The sequence below is a fragment of the Hylobates moloch genome, unplaced genomic scaffold, assembly GCF_009828535.3.
Source record: "Hylobates moloch isolate HMO894 unplaced genomic scaffold, HMol_V3 SCAFFOLD_4, whole genome shotgun sequence".
Classification (NCBI taxonomy): domain Eukaryota; kingdom Metazoa; phylum Chordata; class Mammalia; order Primates; family Hylobatidae; genus Hylobates; species Hylobates moloch.
The window spans coordinates 9,787,939-9,805,173 of NW_026652279.1; the positions used below are offsets into that span (position 1 = coordinate 9,787,939).

General features: G+C 37.6%; 1 protein-coding gene across 2 annotated transcripts in view; it reads left to right on the forward strand.

Moving 5' to 3' along the window:
• The first annotated feature begins 15,378 nt into the window (after positions 1-15,378).
• TAFA1 (TAFA chemokine like family member 1) overlaps positions 15,379-17,235 on the forward strand; it is a 532,844-nt gene continuing 530,987 nt past the window's right edge. Inside the window, exon 1 of one of the 2 annotated variants that reach the window (XM_032149465.2) lies at positions 15,379-15,835. The gene's annotated coding sequence lies outside the window, so the exon portion shown is untranslated. The remainder of the gene's footprint in view (positions 15,836-17,235) is intronic. The other variant, XM_032149467.2, reaches the window with a different exon arrangement.

The window sequence follows — 17,235 nt, forward strand, 5'->3', positions numbered from 1 at the left end:
GAGCTGCACTGAGGGGAGAGTAAGGAGGAAGAGTCTCACACAGACACATACACACACACACACACACACACACACGCAGACACAGATACACACACACACACACACACACACACGGAGCATCCAAGGCTGTGGCCTCTGACGGATAGTTTGAGAAAGGGGAGTGGTATATCCTCTAATATAAGGTCCTAAAATAAGATAAAGGCCCAGGGACCTTTATGGAATAGCTAATATGTTATCTCAACAAAGTAGCGTTTGAAAGGGAGTAAGGGGCTAAGGTCGATTTTCATTTATATTCAAGTCGTATTGAAAAATCATTTCCTATTTTTCCCAGGGTCAATTCCTGACAGCAGTTTGAAAGTGGAATACTTAATACACATATTCTTACGCGTGTGTGTGTGTGTGTGTGTGTGTGGTGTGTCAGGAGAAAGCATATGATACTATTGCAGTGGCAACAGAAGAGAAACTAATATGGACTTTTCATGCTAGAGGAGATTTTAGAGATCTGCCGGCCCAACCCACACATTTTACACATGAAGAAATCCGCACTCATAAAATGTAGATGGCTAAGTTAAGGGTGTACAGCTATTAAGTGGCAGAACAGAGACTCGGATCTCAGATCTCAGGCAGAAAAAAGCTCAGATCCCCAATCCAATGAGCTTCACAACCCAGCTCTATTATATTTTTGTCTCCAGAAATAAAGTCTTTATTATTAGTTTGGTGCAAAAGTAATTGCAGTTTTTACCATTAAAATTGCAAAAACTGAATTACTTGTGCACTGACCTATAATTGAAGCAAGCCCAAATATATATCATGCTTTGTCATTGCATGATTGCTTATTAGCTTTCAGTTCTCACCTCAAAGGTTAGTACCCCAAAGGGCTCCTTGACCACTACCTACCGTCAGTTCCACTCCTTGTTTCCCAGGTTTTCCATGATATCATTCTTTTCTTACATTCAGATCACATGCCCCAATCTTTAATCACCTTGTGCATTTGTGTCCTCGTTTCACTCTTCCAGTAAAATATGAGGCTCCATGAAGGTAAAGATTGTTTCTCTTCTTCACGTCTGCATCCCTAGCTCCTGTAATCATGCCCATCATATTGTAGGAGCACCTAAATAGTCATGCCTGTGTACATTTAATACATATAACTATTAAAATAATAAGTGGTTGGAGAGAACACATAAACTCTTCTTGGCCATATATACTTCCTAATTACTGACAGCATACAAAGTTTAATATCTCTATGCTATTATATTTCTCTAAAGATCCCCATATATTTTTGTGTGCTGTGTCATAATTTCAAGCTAAAACAAAACCTGGAATTCATAGCAAAGGGAGCCAGCAACATCCGATTCAGATGTGATTTTACCTGTGTGGGTGTATTCCACATAACTGTGAGTGTGCTCATAACAGAGAGTAACTTGGCTTAGAGATGCTGCATCCCAAATATCCTCTTTGTTTGTGACTCTGACTTAGTCCTGTCACTTTGTTTGTGACTTGTGACTTTGTACTGTGACTCTGACGGTAAGAATTGTCCATTCTTATTTCTGGCTCTTGGCAGCCTACAGATGCTTCCTGTTAGTGCTCCTGGCAGGTTACTGATGGGGCCTGTTGTTTATTGCCCTATCTATCAAGTCCTATTTATTTTTAAAATAAACTTTAAGTATACTGTAAACTCCCTTCACAAACAGATTTTTCCTCCTCTTTTACACTTGACAAGCCTCTAAAAGGAATAGTAACTCTGTCTCATAAATATTTGAACCTGAACCTTTTAGAAAAGAATTATACTTAAGCTACTCAAGAGCAGGAAAGGTCTCTGTCTGAAACTTCCCTTCTAACTACTCACTTCTCTCTTCCTCTTCAATCTCTCTCTCACTTTTTTTTTTTTTTTGCATTATCTTATTCCTACTTTTACACTGCTCCCTTATCCCACTGCACACCCAATTCTCTGGTCAAAACTGCTGTCCATATCTTTATTAAGTATTGCTTATATAATGTAAATGTCTTTATTAAAAATATAAAAGGGCCTACTATTTCCAAGCTCATCAAACCCAAATGTTTTACATCTCTTGCTTGGTCCTACGTCATGTAAATTTACTATTTTATTCAATCATCTAACTCAAAGCTGATGAGAAAGGATGTTGACATGGTAAAACAAAAAAAAAGTGTCTTGGGGTTTAGATTCATACTGACTTGGGTTCAAGTTTAACACTACTACTTATTAGCTGACAGCCTTGAGGAAGTCTCCTAACTTCTCTTACTATGCTTTCTCATTAGAAAAGTGAATACTAATAATACCCATTTGAGTAAAGATTCATGGTTGTGATAATTAATTTGAAGTGTCAACTTGATTGGATTAAGGAATACTTAGGAAACTGGAAAGTATTACTTCTGGTTGTGTCTGTGAGGTTTCCAGAGGAGACTGGTGCATGAATCAGTGGACTGAGTGGGGAAGATCCACCCTCAATGTGGGTGGGCACTATCCAATTGGCTGGGGGCCCAGATAGAACAAAAAAGGAGAGAAAAAGATTTCCTTTCTGTCTCTCCTAGAGCTAGGACATTCTTCTCCTCTTGTCCTTGGACATCAGAACTCCAGGCTCTCCAGCCTTTGGACTTCAGGACTTACACAAGCAACCTGCTGGGTTCTTAGGTCTTTGGCCTTGTACTGAGACTTACATCATCAGCTTCCCTGGTCCTGAGACTTTTGGACTTGGATTGAGCCACACTACTGGCATCCCAGGATCTCCAGCTTGCAGACAGCCTGTCGTGGGACTTCACAGCCTCCATAATTATGTGAGCCAATTCCTCTAATAAATCTCCTCATATGTCTTTCCATGTCTCTATCTATACCTATATCTATATCATCTATCTATATCTATAAACTATCGATATATTTATATCCTATTGGTTCTGTTTCTCTGGAGAACCCTGACTAATGCACTAGCATTCTCTAAATATTTATAGCTCTTCTCTTTCTAAGCACATGGTAGCATTACATTCCACCAGTACTTTTCAGTTTAGGAATGGTTAAATGATTTGTTTTGACTAATGAAATGTGAGTGGAAGGGATGTGTTTCACTAGTGGACAGACATTTTTAGAGACAGTGTGTGATTTACAATGGTCCCTTCCCCCAATGAGACAAATATGAAAACATATGGAGAAAGCTTTCATTATCCTGGGATCTTGGCTGTTTACAATAAGCAAATCCTCCTACTGATCCCCCCAGATATGCAGCATGAGCTATGGGGGTTGCTTGTTACTACAGCAAACATTTTTGTATTCTAACTGAAACATCTATTTGGCAAGGTTGTTTGGAGGATGAGTGACAATATACTTAGAGAGGCAACACAATACCACTATGCAATCAATCAATGGTATCTGTCATCATCAGGAACATTATCAGTGTTGTTAGCATTGTTATTTTGTTAGATTTATTTCTATCCTGCATTTTGTCTTTATTCCCATTATCTTATTGTGCTTTAATGTTTACATTTCTTGGCCTTCATTAAATTATAAGATCTTTGAGAAGGACAGCATACTTCATGTGCCCTCAGTCAGGAATAACCCATTGGATATGGTATCCGTTCCAACAATTCTACTGTTGTAGCCTGAATGCAAGTATACATAATACATAAACAAATGGGCATATTTGTATTCCAGTAAAACTTAGTTTATAAAAACAGAAGGCAAACCATAGTCTGTAACCTTCATTTAGACTCTATTCTTATCCCTCTCCCTCCTTCTCTCTTTCCGTCTTCAATGCTAGTTTTCCTCTTTCTCTTGTGGGTGTGATTGTATTCTCTGCTTCCCCAGGTAACCTTTTTCCTCAAAGATAAAAGCAGCCACCACTAGTCCTGTTATAAAGGAAGTAAATCCTCTCCTCCCCTGTGTTCTTCCTTGGGTAATGTGCCCACACTTGAGCCAATCTCTGCTGACAGAGCATGGGAATTCCTGATTGGTCAGGCTTGAGACATGTGACCAACCCAGTGATCACAGAATGGTCTGTGATTCATGACTCTTTCAGAGCCATCAGGGGTGCAGATGGAAAAAAGTAAGATGCTTGGTAGACATAACATGGGGCTTCTTACAAGCTCTTTTCTCCTACACATGCAGAGAAATAGGAAAGAACCTAGTTCACAGGACCATCCTTAACAAATATATATTGGGTAGTAGGCTTGATACTTCATAGCCAATTTCCCTGGATATTCTTCAAAGACTTCCTGTGGGGTCTGCAAACAAAAGTGTTAGCTTGTATTTCTGATGGATTGGTTGTGAGAGGTAAGAAATACAGCAAACGAAGAAGACTCTTAAGTTTCTGGCCAAAGCGCCTGGGTGAGTGGAGGTACCATATATTTAGATGGTTAGAATTCATCTCCTAAACTGTAAGGGGGAAGCAGCAATATGGATACTCCCCAGGTGGCTTGTAAGTATTTTCCAATGATCTGGGAAAACTTACCAAACTTTACAAAAGCTAATAAACAAAGTAATATAATGTTATATGAGTCAGGACTCTCTGGAAACTATCCAAATTCCTCTCTGTAATATGGGGAATGCCTGAAAATTCCTCGTATGAAATACCATACTACAGGGGGAAAAATAAAACACCTTATTCCTGCTATTCCTGGCCACATAAGATCTGTGTAAAGGGCATTACTGGCTGCTGTAGATATGTGTTGGGCACTCAAAAACTGAGTCAGTTTAGTATACCAGTACATCTTCTATTTTTACTTTGCTCAGAAAATCTGATGAAATTATACAAATCCCTGAAATCTAATATTTTTATGTGATAAGATTGTGTAAGAGGAGGGGGTGGAAGAGAAGTTTGGAAAATGTGGTAACAGATGGCAAGTGGGCTCAGGCACATAGCGTTCCTATATATAGGGGAGGGGACAATCTGGTTAATCAAGGGGAGGGGGGAGCACTTTCAAATTTAGATTCAAGTATTTTATATATTCAGCAACATCATTTAGTGAAGCAGCCTAGCTGGGTAGAATTTTTAATTTTTTTCTTGGTTGGGGGTGAGCTGTGTGATATATATTTTCAACAGTTTTCCATATTCTTTCATGATGTCTACGTTTAACAATCAAATTGTATCTATAAGTTTTGGGTGTGTCTGTTGAGAGAGGGCTGAGAATATATATTTCTAGAGAGAGTTCCTTCCAAGGAAATTTACAACATTTCAAAAATTAGGGTCATTACAACTAATTTAACAAGAATGGAAAATTAAAGTGAATGTTCACAATGAAGATGTCTTTATAGTTCAGTAGAATGAGCAGTGAGCTGGCAATGAGGACACTTGAGTTCCAGGCCCAGCTCTAGGTAATACAGTCCCAGGTAGACTGTGTTGTCTTACACAAGGCACTTCAGCTCTTTGAATCTGAGTCTGTTTATTTTTAAACTGAGAGTCCGGATTAAATTATCTATAGGATAGTCTTGGTTTTATATTTCCATTGTTATAGGCCGTGTCTTCGTGCTCCGTTAGTTAGGGTGCTTTTGATTCCAAGTAACAAGCAACAACAGAAAGCCCAGCTGAAGCTGTCTTAATTCATCACAGGGAAAGCCTAGTGTTGAGTGGACTTTCGGATAGGTTGGATTCAACAAAGGACATTTCCCCAACTTGTTTACTCTTCTTTCCAGGGTGTCGGCCTCATCCTGACAGGTTGGTGGCTCTTCAGGATATGAAAATATCAGTTAATGACTCCTGGTTAATGTCGTAATTTTTTATACAACTCTGGATGAAAAGAGAAAATCACTTTCTGAGGCTGTCTTAGACAAGTGAGGAAATGTCTTTTAGAAGATCCCTGAAAACTTGTCCTTGCATGACTTTGGCCTAAACTGACTTTTGTTCACATCTGTGATGATGTCAAGGGAATGGGGCTACTGTGAACTACAGGAAAGACTTCTGGAACCAGCGGTTAGCTTGGCAGGGAGATTGTGGTTACATAAGTGAAAATCAAGAAGGATCATAAGTAATGGAAGCAACCATGAAATCTACCAAACATGGCTTTGAACACTTAAGTTTCATATGATCTACACAGTTAAATACGAACTAGAAAAAAAAACTAATGAAACAGAGGTTTTATATGGTAGCTATTATTGTACCAAGCACAAAGTAAGCATTCAATAAAGATGCCTATCTTGAGCTAACCTTAAATCTGTTAGATCTCTCAGTTGACAACTAAATAACAAGAAATGCCAGGTATTTGGGGGGTTGCCATGGTGGCCAGAGGCCTTCTGCTGTACATTTTTGTTTTAATGCAGTGGTTTTCAAACTTGGCTGCAAATTGGAACCATTTAGGGAGCTTTGAAAAATGCTATTGCTTGAGTCCCATCTCCAGAGTTCCTGATTTGATTGATCTGCATGGGGGCCTGGGCATTTAGAGTTTTAAAAACTCTACAGATTATCGTAACTTACTGCCAAGATTGAGGATTTCTGGCTTAGGGACTCCAAACATGAGCATGCTAGGTGTGTTCTCATCCCCTCTTCCCTTGAACTCCCTTTTATAATTCTCTTTTCTCTACTCTAAACTTGTAACTGTTAGATTCTTCTCCCTGAGCTGGGACTCCCAGAGATACCACATGTTCTCCATTACACTATGACAAAAACCTGAATGTGAGGGTGGAAGCCAAGAGTAGGGAAGGCGTACTGTCAATAGGGTGTGTTAGAAGAAGGGGACAAAGGGGTGGAGAAAAGAAGAAGTGATGCAAAAAGCATTTTCCTCTGGCACTAGGATGAGGTTGGAGATGCACATTTAGGCACTCTGAGACTCAGATTCCCACACAAACACCCATACACATACAGACACATCATCTGAAATTCTTCCCAGCCTCCTCCCTGCTCAGCCCACTGCCAACCGCTTGCTTAGAATCTTGCTGCAAATTCATAAAACACCTAAAACATGAATAAATGAGAAGTGACTGTGTATTCATTCATTCACACATTCATGTATTCATATGTTCTATAAATATTGATTAGGCACCTACTATGTGCCAGGTACATTGCCAGATGGTGAGTGAACAGTGATAAATAAAACAGGAGCTTATAGCACATTAAAGACCTTAAATCTGGAAAGGGTTTGGAGTGTATGAAGCAGGGAAATGATTATCTTCTTCACCAGTAATTGAGTTCTAGTCTCCGTACCTCATTTGTTGAGTGAGTCCTTGGTAAATGAATGACTGCCGAAATGAATTAGTGAGAAAAGACCAGAGTGACTGGAGCATGGTGCATGTGCAGATGTTTAGGGAAAAGTGGAATAATATTAAGTTGGAAATAGCGGTGGATATCAGTCCATGCTGGACCTAGTTTTTTAAAAATCAGACATTATATTCTGTGCATTGGGAGATAATTTCATACTTTCAAGAAAGGAGTGATACGGTCAGAGAAAGTATCCCTGAAATCAGGGGGAATAAAGAAAGGGCTATTTGGGAAAATAATAAAATGGAAAAATGTTTCTGAAAGAGAGAACAGAATGTGCAAAAGCTTTGAGTCAAGAATGGTATAATATGGCTGGTTGTGGTGAGTCATGCCTGCAATCCCAGCACTTTGGGAAGCCAAGGTGGGCAGATCACTTGAGGCCAGGAGTTCGAGACCAGCCTGGCCAACATGACGAAACCCCATCTCTACTAAAAATATAAAAATTAGCCTGGTGTGGTGGTCTGTGCCTATAATCCCAGCTATTCAGGAGGCTTAGGGAGGAGAATTCCCCAAACTTGGGAGGCAGAGGTTGCAGTGAGCCGAGGTCACTGCACTTCAGCCTGGGCAACAAAGCAAAACTCCACCTCAAAAAAAAAGAATGGTATAATATGTTTGAGGAGCTGAAAGGCACTATGCTGCTTTGCCTAATTATATGGATATAAAAGATAGTCTAGGGGAGAGACAATAATAGAGAAATATGGCACAGAACAATAGATGCTACAGCAAGTGCAGTTGACAGAATCTATGGGAGTGTAGAGGAGGGGTCTCTAACTTAGACTTGGGAGGCCAAGAGAAACTCCATAGAGAATGACATCAAGAACCTAATGTGGAAAAGCAAGCTAAGTTAGAAAAAAGGAAGGGGAAGGGAAATGGTAGGTAGAAATGAAAGATAGAGCAAGGATTTTTCAAACAGAAAGAATGTTTCAATAGAATTCCATACTTCTGCACATTCAAAGGTATAGAGAAGTGAGAAAACATCTTACAATTCTGAGCAAAATCTTAATTACACCAAATAAATCAAATGTAATTTTAAAACTTTATGGAGATTTACAGTATACCAGATACACCGATATGCATCTAACAATGATCTTTTGAAGCAGGTATCAGTGAGGCAACTTAGGTGAAGTTACATAGAATCCAACAGCTAGTAAGAGGTAGAGCTGAAATAGACTCAAGCAGTTTGACTCCAAAGTTCATTATCTCATTCCTGCTGTTAGATTGCCTCTCTGACTACATTAAAAAATAAATAAGTAAAAGGAGGAAGACCCAAAGAGATATAGATTAATATATATATATATATATATTTCTATTTTCCTGTGTTTTTCTGCTATTTCTGGAAATTGTCTAGTTCACATAATTAAAAACTCAAGCCAGATAAAAGAGAATAATCAGCTATATTAACAGTAAGACAAAGACTTCTATTCTTCAGAAATTTACTTAAAGGCAAATCAGATATAAACCTAGGAAGTCAAGAAAAGTTAATAGGACTTAAGCCCACACCAAGAAAGTAAGATATATGTATGATTACTTTTTTTTGTAGTTAACCACTGACACTATGTAGGATCCTATAGAAAAAGAAAGGCATTCCTGTTTTTAATTTTTTGTTTCATGTAGTAAAAAATTTACTACCACAAAAGTAAAATCAACCACACTTAACAAGCAGTGAATGGATGTTGAATATTTCAAGAAACAAAAGTACAGTACTTTAGATTGGTTAAGTGGATTAAGAGCACCATTAGAGGACTGACATGAGAAATGTGATATTTTGAGGAAAAAATAATAAAATATAAAAAATACAATGAAAAACCATAAAACATAAAAAACATATATTAAACAAAAAATATATTAAACAAAAAAACCATATATTAAATTACAATTTTTTAAAGAAACAACAGCACCAAATAGGCATGTTAGAAAAAGTGTTAGAAGTATGTACACTTAAATGTGAATACTGGTAACATTTGTATGATAGATTATAGATGACTTTTAAAATTTTTAGTTTAGATCTTGAGTTATCTACCTTTTAACATATGAATACATTATTTTATAAGTAGGAAGAAATTATAAAACATATCAAAGTCCTTTAGTCCTAAAAGTACATATGAAAGCTTTACTAGCCTTAGTCAACATTATAATTATGCCTTCGGTATTCATTTTCCTTTTCTCATTATTATCCTAATTCTCCTTTAAGTGTCACCCTCCCCCACTGCATGCATCTCTTTTGGGGGATGCTCTCCTGAGTTAGGGATGTGGCATGTACTGTAGTTCTAAGCCCAACAATGTGATCTTTCCCCCCGTCAAGGTCACTGGCTTAAGGAGGGGCAAGTGACCCAAGTTAAACTAATGAGGCATGACAAGTAGTTTGCTGGAGGAAGCTAGGAATAAATAATCCTTGCTCGTGTGAGAAAAACCCAAAACAATCCTTTCTCTTGTTCCTATGTGGATGAGGAAGCACGTAGCCCAGGCAGCCATTGGCAGCCATGTTTCAGCCATGAGGAGACACCTGCCTTACAATGAATAGAAATCCTGGAAGGCAGAGAGAGTTGGAAATGAGCTAGTTCTTTGATGGGTTAGTGGAATTGCTGATCAAACCCACCTGCAAGTGAATGCCACCTGTGGGCTATCAACCCATAGGAAACTGTACATCTTCTTTATTATTTACTCCAGTTTGAATTTTGTGTGTGCATGTTTGTTTTTCTGTTAATTGTAACCAAACACATCCTACTTCTTTCTTTCTATGCTGTTCTCATCCTGGAAGGTTACTATCAGGTAATTAAATATCTTTCTTCTAGCTTACTAAAAATTATTCAAAATCACAGGTTTGATTTTCCTTGACCTGGCTGGTGTATTCTAGAACTGTGCTATCCAATACAGTAGCTATCAACCAAATGTGGCTATTTAAATTTAAAATAGTTAAAATTAAATAGAATTAAAAATTCAGTTTCTTGGTTGCACTTGTGACATTTCAAATGCTTAATAGCTACATGTCAGTAGTGGCTACCATATTAGCCAGCAGAAATAGAGAACATCTTCAACATTGCAGAAAGTTCTACTGAATAGTGCTCTCTCTCATTCTCTCTATGCCGCTCTCTCTGTGTATGTGTGTGTGTGTATGTGTGTGTGTGTGTGTATGTGTGTGTCTATGTTGGAGGGAGGGGAAGCACACAAAAGAGCAACATTAGATTGGGAAAGTTGTGTTCTAACATCATCTATGCTAGTTAATTTACCATGTTCCTTTGAGTAAGCCACTTCCCCTTTCTCAGGTCTTCATCTTTCTTCTAAAAGTAAGAGGCTAGACTAGGAGATTTTGGGGGTCTCTTCTAGGTCCAATATACTGAAATTTTAAGTGCTTTCTTTTGACTTTTAACATCTGTAGACTTTTTTTATTCTCCTGGGATCAGCTGTGAGATCTACCATCAGATCATATTGGATATCAAATACTGAGAACCAAGGTGGAAAATTCAGGACAGTTTCATTTTTTTTTCTCCTAGCAAAAAAAATCCAACACAAATTTAGTGGCAAGTAGGCACTGATGTACAGGCCAGTTTCCTTTACTTAGTGTCATTGCAATAGGCTAACACATGACAGGGTGGTCACCCTGAATATGGGTCACCACTTCATACATGAATATATTGCCTACCAAAAAAAAAAAAAAAAAACAAAAAACTAGCAAAGGCTATGGAGAGGGTCACAAAATCTACTTAGTTCTTTCTTTTCTTTATTTTTTTTTTTTGAGATCGAGTTTCTCATCACTCAGGCTGGAGTGCAATGGTGATCTTGGCTCACTACAACCTCTGCTTCCGGGGTTCAAGCAATTCTCCTGTTTCAGCCTCCTGAGTAGCTGGGATTACAGGCACCTGCCACCATATCTGGCTAATTTTCATATTTTTAGTAGAGACGGGGTTTCATCATGTTTTCCAGGCTTGTCTTGAACTCCTGACCTCAGGCCATCCGCCCGCCTCAGCCTCCCGAAGTGCTGGGATTATAGGCGTGAGCCACCATGCCTGGTCAAAGCTACTTTTTCTGTAAAGGCAGCTCATTATGCATGCCATCCTGATGGTGAATTAGTATTTTATTTTTGATTCATTTATTATTATTCATTTATTCATTCAAGCATTTTGTTGTCTACTATATGCCAGGCAGTATGTTAGACTCTGAAGATGCAGCAGTGACCAATATGCTTGTCCTCCTTGCCCTCATGGTGATTCTTGTAAGGAGATAAAGCAGGCATTAAACAAATAATTCCAGAAATAGCTATTAATGCTGGTATTTAAGATTCTAGAGGTGCTGTCACAAGGGATATAAGGGGACATAGCACAACGACCTGATCTTGTCTGGAGTACTAGAGAAGGCTTTGGAAAGAAAGTTTCTCCATCCTATTCAAGAATCCAAGAGAAGAGTCTAGTAGAAGCCAAGAATTAGAATGTTTGTAAGAGCTGAGGCTAGAGAAGTAGGTGGGTCAGTTCAGGCAGAGCCTTGTCAACCATGGACATAAGATTTGGACTTTATTTTAAATGCAATGGGAAACCATTGAAAGGTTTTTAAGTAACAGGAATGACATAATCACCATGTGTCTTAAATATGCTCCCTCAAGATGCAGAGTTGGGGAGACACAGGTGGCAGGTACATACTCCAAGACAAGTACACTTGCTATAGTTCAGGTAAAAGATGATGGTAGTCTGGATGAGGGTAGTTGAATGGAGAGGGAGAAAGTGGATGGATTTGAGGCATAAACAGGAAGTAGAATTAATAGGTCGTAGTGACTGATTGGATGCAGAAATTTCTGGGGAGGGACATGGCCAGAAGAGTCTTCTTCACTTCTGGCTCAAACTATTGCGTTGTTGAATGGCTGTTGGAATTGAGTAGTTTTGGGGGATCTGATCTTAAATCAGCTATGGATTTGAAAGTTTTATAAACCAAAAAAACATATTATTGTTTTTGTTATTGCCAAAGCAATCATTTTCGTGACCTTTATGTGCTTCTGATATATGTTCATATCCTTGCAAAAAAAAGAGACTACTTTGTTGCTATAAAAATATACATGTATTGCTTTGGTTAGAGAAAAGGAGGTAAAGCTAGTGGGATTTCAACTTTCACTCTGTCCTAAAAGGAGAATAAAGAGTAAAGAAATGAGAAGTGTAAGAACAAAAGAAATGACCTTATTCTTTCTTTTTCTTCTGCCTGGAAGACAGACAAGATAAGCAATGAGGAATTATAGTTGGTAAAGTAATTGTAGAGATAGGCTGCTGGAGGTGAAAAATAAGACTCCTGCATGAAGGTTATCTTTTTTTCCAGCCTAAGAAAAATCTTGTCCCCCATTTTCTTTTTCTTACAGTTACTGAAAATTCTGCCTTACGGATCCAGATTCAAATTATAGTACTGAATATTGCCAGTTTGATAGAAAATGATTTAGCCTCTCTTTCCAACTGTGTGCATTCCCTGTTGCTACTGAGGATTTTTATTCTTTCTTAAGCAGTAGTTGGGTTTTATTTTGTTGTGTGTGTGTTTTTTTTTTTTTTTTTTGGTTGCTGCTTTTGTTTGTTTGGCATTTACCTTGTGAATGCTTTGTATTTTTAAGACATAGTTGTGATTATTGATGTGTATAATGCTCTCCTCATGACCTAGTGCAGTGCATGGAACATAAAAATTCAATTAACAAGTGAATTACAAGATAAAGTTTTCATCAGTCAGTATAGACTAGATGATGCTGCAATAACAAACAACTCCTAAGTTGCAATTGCTTAAACAAAAAACTATTTATTCATTAGGTAGATCCATCAAGGATTGGTAGGGGAAGAGGAGGCCTGTGCTGAAGCACTCAGGCTGATAGTGCAGCTTGTCCCTGCTTCAAAGGCAAGAAGAGATCTGAGCGTGTCACTTCAGCAATTAAATGCTCTATTACTTGGGGAAATGACATCAGTTCTAATGGCACCTCATCGGCTGAACCTTATGGCATACCCAACCCTAAAGGGATCAGGAAGTGCAATCCTACCATGGTCAGAAGGTGGAAAGGCTGAATTTTCTGAAAAATGTGAGAGTAGTTTTGCTTTGAGTTGGGAGAATACACTAAATGGCCTCAAAGATCAATATATGTTGATTCTTACATTATTAGGACAAATGATCATTGGCTGCAATGCAATGGACTGCAAGGTATTTGGAAGAAAAAAATAGAATGATGTTAATATTCTTGCTTCATTACATGCATTTAGAATGAAACTTAAGGCAAGTCTTTATTCCGGTATTTTTTTCTTAATTTTCAGCAATGCCTATCTGAATGCCTTGACTGTAATCCATTAGGTGGTGGATTAAATTGAATTATGGAAGTAACTATCTTGACCCTTATTTTAATCTCTAGAAATGAAAAACATAATGGTTACAGGTTTTCAAAATGGTAGCCTTTATTAGCAAAGGTGAACTTCCTTTTAATTTTAATTCATTAGCATAGCAAAACCACAACCAGCAACAATCATGGGGCAAAAGCTATCTTGTGTACTTCTATATTTCAAATGCCTGGTTAATATGTACCTCTAGAAAGACTGAATAATCATTTTTGAGACTATCTTAATGTTAAAGAAATAAGAAAATATAATAGCTATTTTTTTGGATTTTTTTTTCCATTAAATATTTTATCACAGTGTTTAAGAAATGTACTCCTGAGCCAAATCATTTGGACTTGAAATCTGCACTGTCTTTTACTACCATATAACCTTGTGCACGTTCTTTAACCTTCCTGTCTCCTCTCACATTCCCCATCTGTGAAACAGAGATAATAATAATAATACTTATCTTGTGGGGTTGGTAAAAAGAATTAAATTAGACTTTACAAGACATACTATAGAATGTGCTAGCATCTGGTGAAGGTTTCATAAACATTACCTGCTGCCACTGCTGTTATTATTTTTTTATCTTGATGCTGTACAGTCAGTGTAAACTTTCTGTACATACTCATGAACAACAATAATGAGGCACAGATGTGAAACATGCAATACCAACTAGAACTTTGACATTTTTAACTAATTTTTAACTGTGAGATTAATATTTACTATTACTTAGAAATCTGTTTAGAGGTAAGATTTAGTGAACAATTGTTATGTTACAAAGAGCTATTATGTGCTATGTGAAAGACCAATTGGCAAGATTGACGAGTCTGAAGGATCCCTCACTCTCTCACTGTGTGTAACGTGAGAAAACAGAATCACTTGCAAAGATGTGCAGCAGCATTGGACCTTCTTTATTGTGCCTCTGAAAGGCAAGAGAGTGTTCTAGGGAATTTCAAAATGTTTCCAAGGAAAGAATATTATGAGAACTACCTTGATTTTGAAAACACCATAAAAGACTAGACAGTATGATCTATAACAGTGGGGATCTCATTAATCATGTTTTCTGCTTTGTTCCCAGGCACCTAACACATAGTAGGTGCTTTATAAGTGATTTGTGAAATAACTGAGGGTATTTCAGAGAATTATTACCAGTGCAATCTATAAATGAAAACTAGGTCACCTTGTATTCATCATTGAAGTTTAGGCAAAATTACACTGTATTTCTGAAGAAGAAAGGGTTCAAACCATAGTACGAGAAATAAGATGTTGAACTTCTGAGTGTTTTCCCTCCCCACCCCAGAATGTTATTTGAAGGAGAGGAAAAAATTTTAAAAAAGAGCTGTGAGCATATTTCTTCATTTGGTGCTGAAAATAACATATTTTTGTTTATTAAACATGTTCAAAAAGTTCAGAAGGTTTTTATTGGACTTATGCATATACGCATCTATGTCCTATTCCAGGTAAATTCTAGTCTCCTATTTAACTGCTGAAACAGCCAGCAGACTTAAATTAGTATAAATCTGACACTATTTGTGGTTAACTTCCTGGTAAAAAGAACATTAAGAGGTAAGAAATGGCTTATATTTCACTTTCCCATTTACTGTTAGAAGTCTAACTCCCACTAATAATATCAGTATTTTGCAGAATGCTTTTTTCTTGTTTCTCCTTCCCTCTTTACTCTTTTGTTAAATCGATGGTATCAGTAGGACCTCTAACGTAATAAATCAGGCAATATAATGTTAAAGCGCTGCTTGAGTTGTTGAAGAGTTAGTGGGCAGATATTACAATTCACTGTAGCTGTAATAGAGGGTAATGTCACTTTAAGACATGTGATACTTTAGAGCAGAGGGATGTATTGAAACAGACTACTGCTACTTACAGCACCGTATAGCAGCCCTGCTCCTACATTTTGCTGCCTTACTCTGCCCCGAATGCACTGGAGTGGGGATGGTCCATCGGCAACTATAAACTGATTCTCCTCAGGAAACTGCACATTATCTCCCCATCACTTCAAAGGTCTCGTCAGGCAGAGGTGACGCCAGGAGATGATTTAAAGGTGAAAATGACAAGGTTTCCACCCCTCAAACCTTGGCTCCTTTTCTGACAATACAGTCTGAATGAACCCGATGTCTTTTTTTTACTGTGGAAATAGGATCGGAAGAGAGTAACATTTTTTTTTTTTTTTAATCCTGATAAAGAAGATTGTTGGGAAGCTCTTTGAAAAAAAATTTTAAATTGTGGCACAGATGGATTTTAAAAAGTGTTAGATCTTTCCAATGAACACTAATAGAGTACTCTGCTCTTTGCTGGATTTTTCAGGTAAGAAGCATCTTAAAGGGTTTAAGATTCAGAAAGCAGATCTGAAACATATCCAGGCATATCTAGATAACTGTGCAAGGCTGAATGCTTTATTTGGGGAAGACACTTAATAACATTGAGACAACCCTTGCTAAAGGAGCAAGCAGTGAGAGTGACATGCAGGAGGCTTGGAAGTAATGCTGAGAATTTAAAAAAGTTAAATTAAAAAAATATATATTGCAAGCATAAAGTCACAGTAATCCTTTTGAGTGGTAGGATCTATGTGGGTGAAGAAATGAGAAAGAGAAAGCAGTCATTGAAAAACTATTAAGTTTTGGCTGTGGCAGGATTATTTTTTCAAGTTTAGATGAATTTCCAGTACATTTTAACTGCAATTCACAAGCAGTAAATACATCCACAGTCGCCTCTGTTTTGTCTTTCTGTAATTTGCAGGGTATTCTGAAAAAGTCCCCAAATACATTCATTTTAGGTTTCACAGGAGGGGTGTTGCTATTTATTTCCGCTGAAGAGAATGCATGTATGTTATCCCGATAGTTCTGAAAACAATAGGCAAAGTATGTTGTATACAAAAGTAAACAGTGGGCAGTGAAGCTAATTAGAAAGTGAATGCTCCATCTGAATCACAGACTTAGGCATGAATAGCACCAAGCTGTTGAAAATAATGTTTTCCTGCTTTGCACTTAATTGTAGTTGTCACCATTTGTCTATTATAGTCCTAAAATCCTTCCAAGACTGTATCTCTCTGCTAAAATCCACAAATTAGCCTGCATTGTGTGCATATATACGATGTATATTTTTGTTTTCTGAACATCAGTTTTTAATAAAGAATCAATTTTTATGAATAAGCCAGGCTGGGAGGTTACTAGCACGTTTTCAACCTATAGTTGAGATTTTTGAAGGGTATGATTTGGCAGTGAAAAGGAAAAGAAAGAAAGAAATCTTCTTCTAAAGCCCTCTCTGCCGAACAGAAAAGCATACAGTTAACTGGATTCTTGTGTAGAAAATGCTTCCCTATCACTGGCTGAGTAAGGACGGTGCTTCAAGTTTGATTAATTTGGCAATATGAAATGCAGCATAAGGTGTTGTTTGAGAAATTGGACAATATATAGCGCAGTTGAGCCTTTGTGGTTCCTAAGATCCTCATAGGTGCAGATAAGACTGTCAAAGTTTCAGCGCCCGAGAAAAGGTACATATTCATCCATAAATATATATGCCACCTGTATATGCATATTCATCAATGCTATACAACAAAAGCTACAATGGAATCTTAGGAGGCTGAGCAATATTGCAAATTATGGCTTGCTCTAGGATAGAAGCATAGGTGTTGCATCTGAAACTCATTCTGGCTAAACACAATCCCTTCTGATTCTTAGGTCCAGTCAAAAGGATCGGTTCTATCA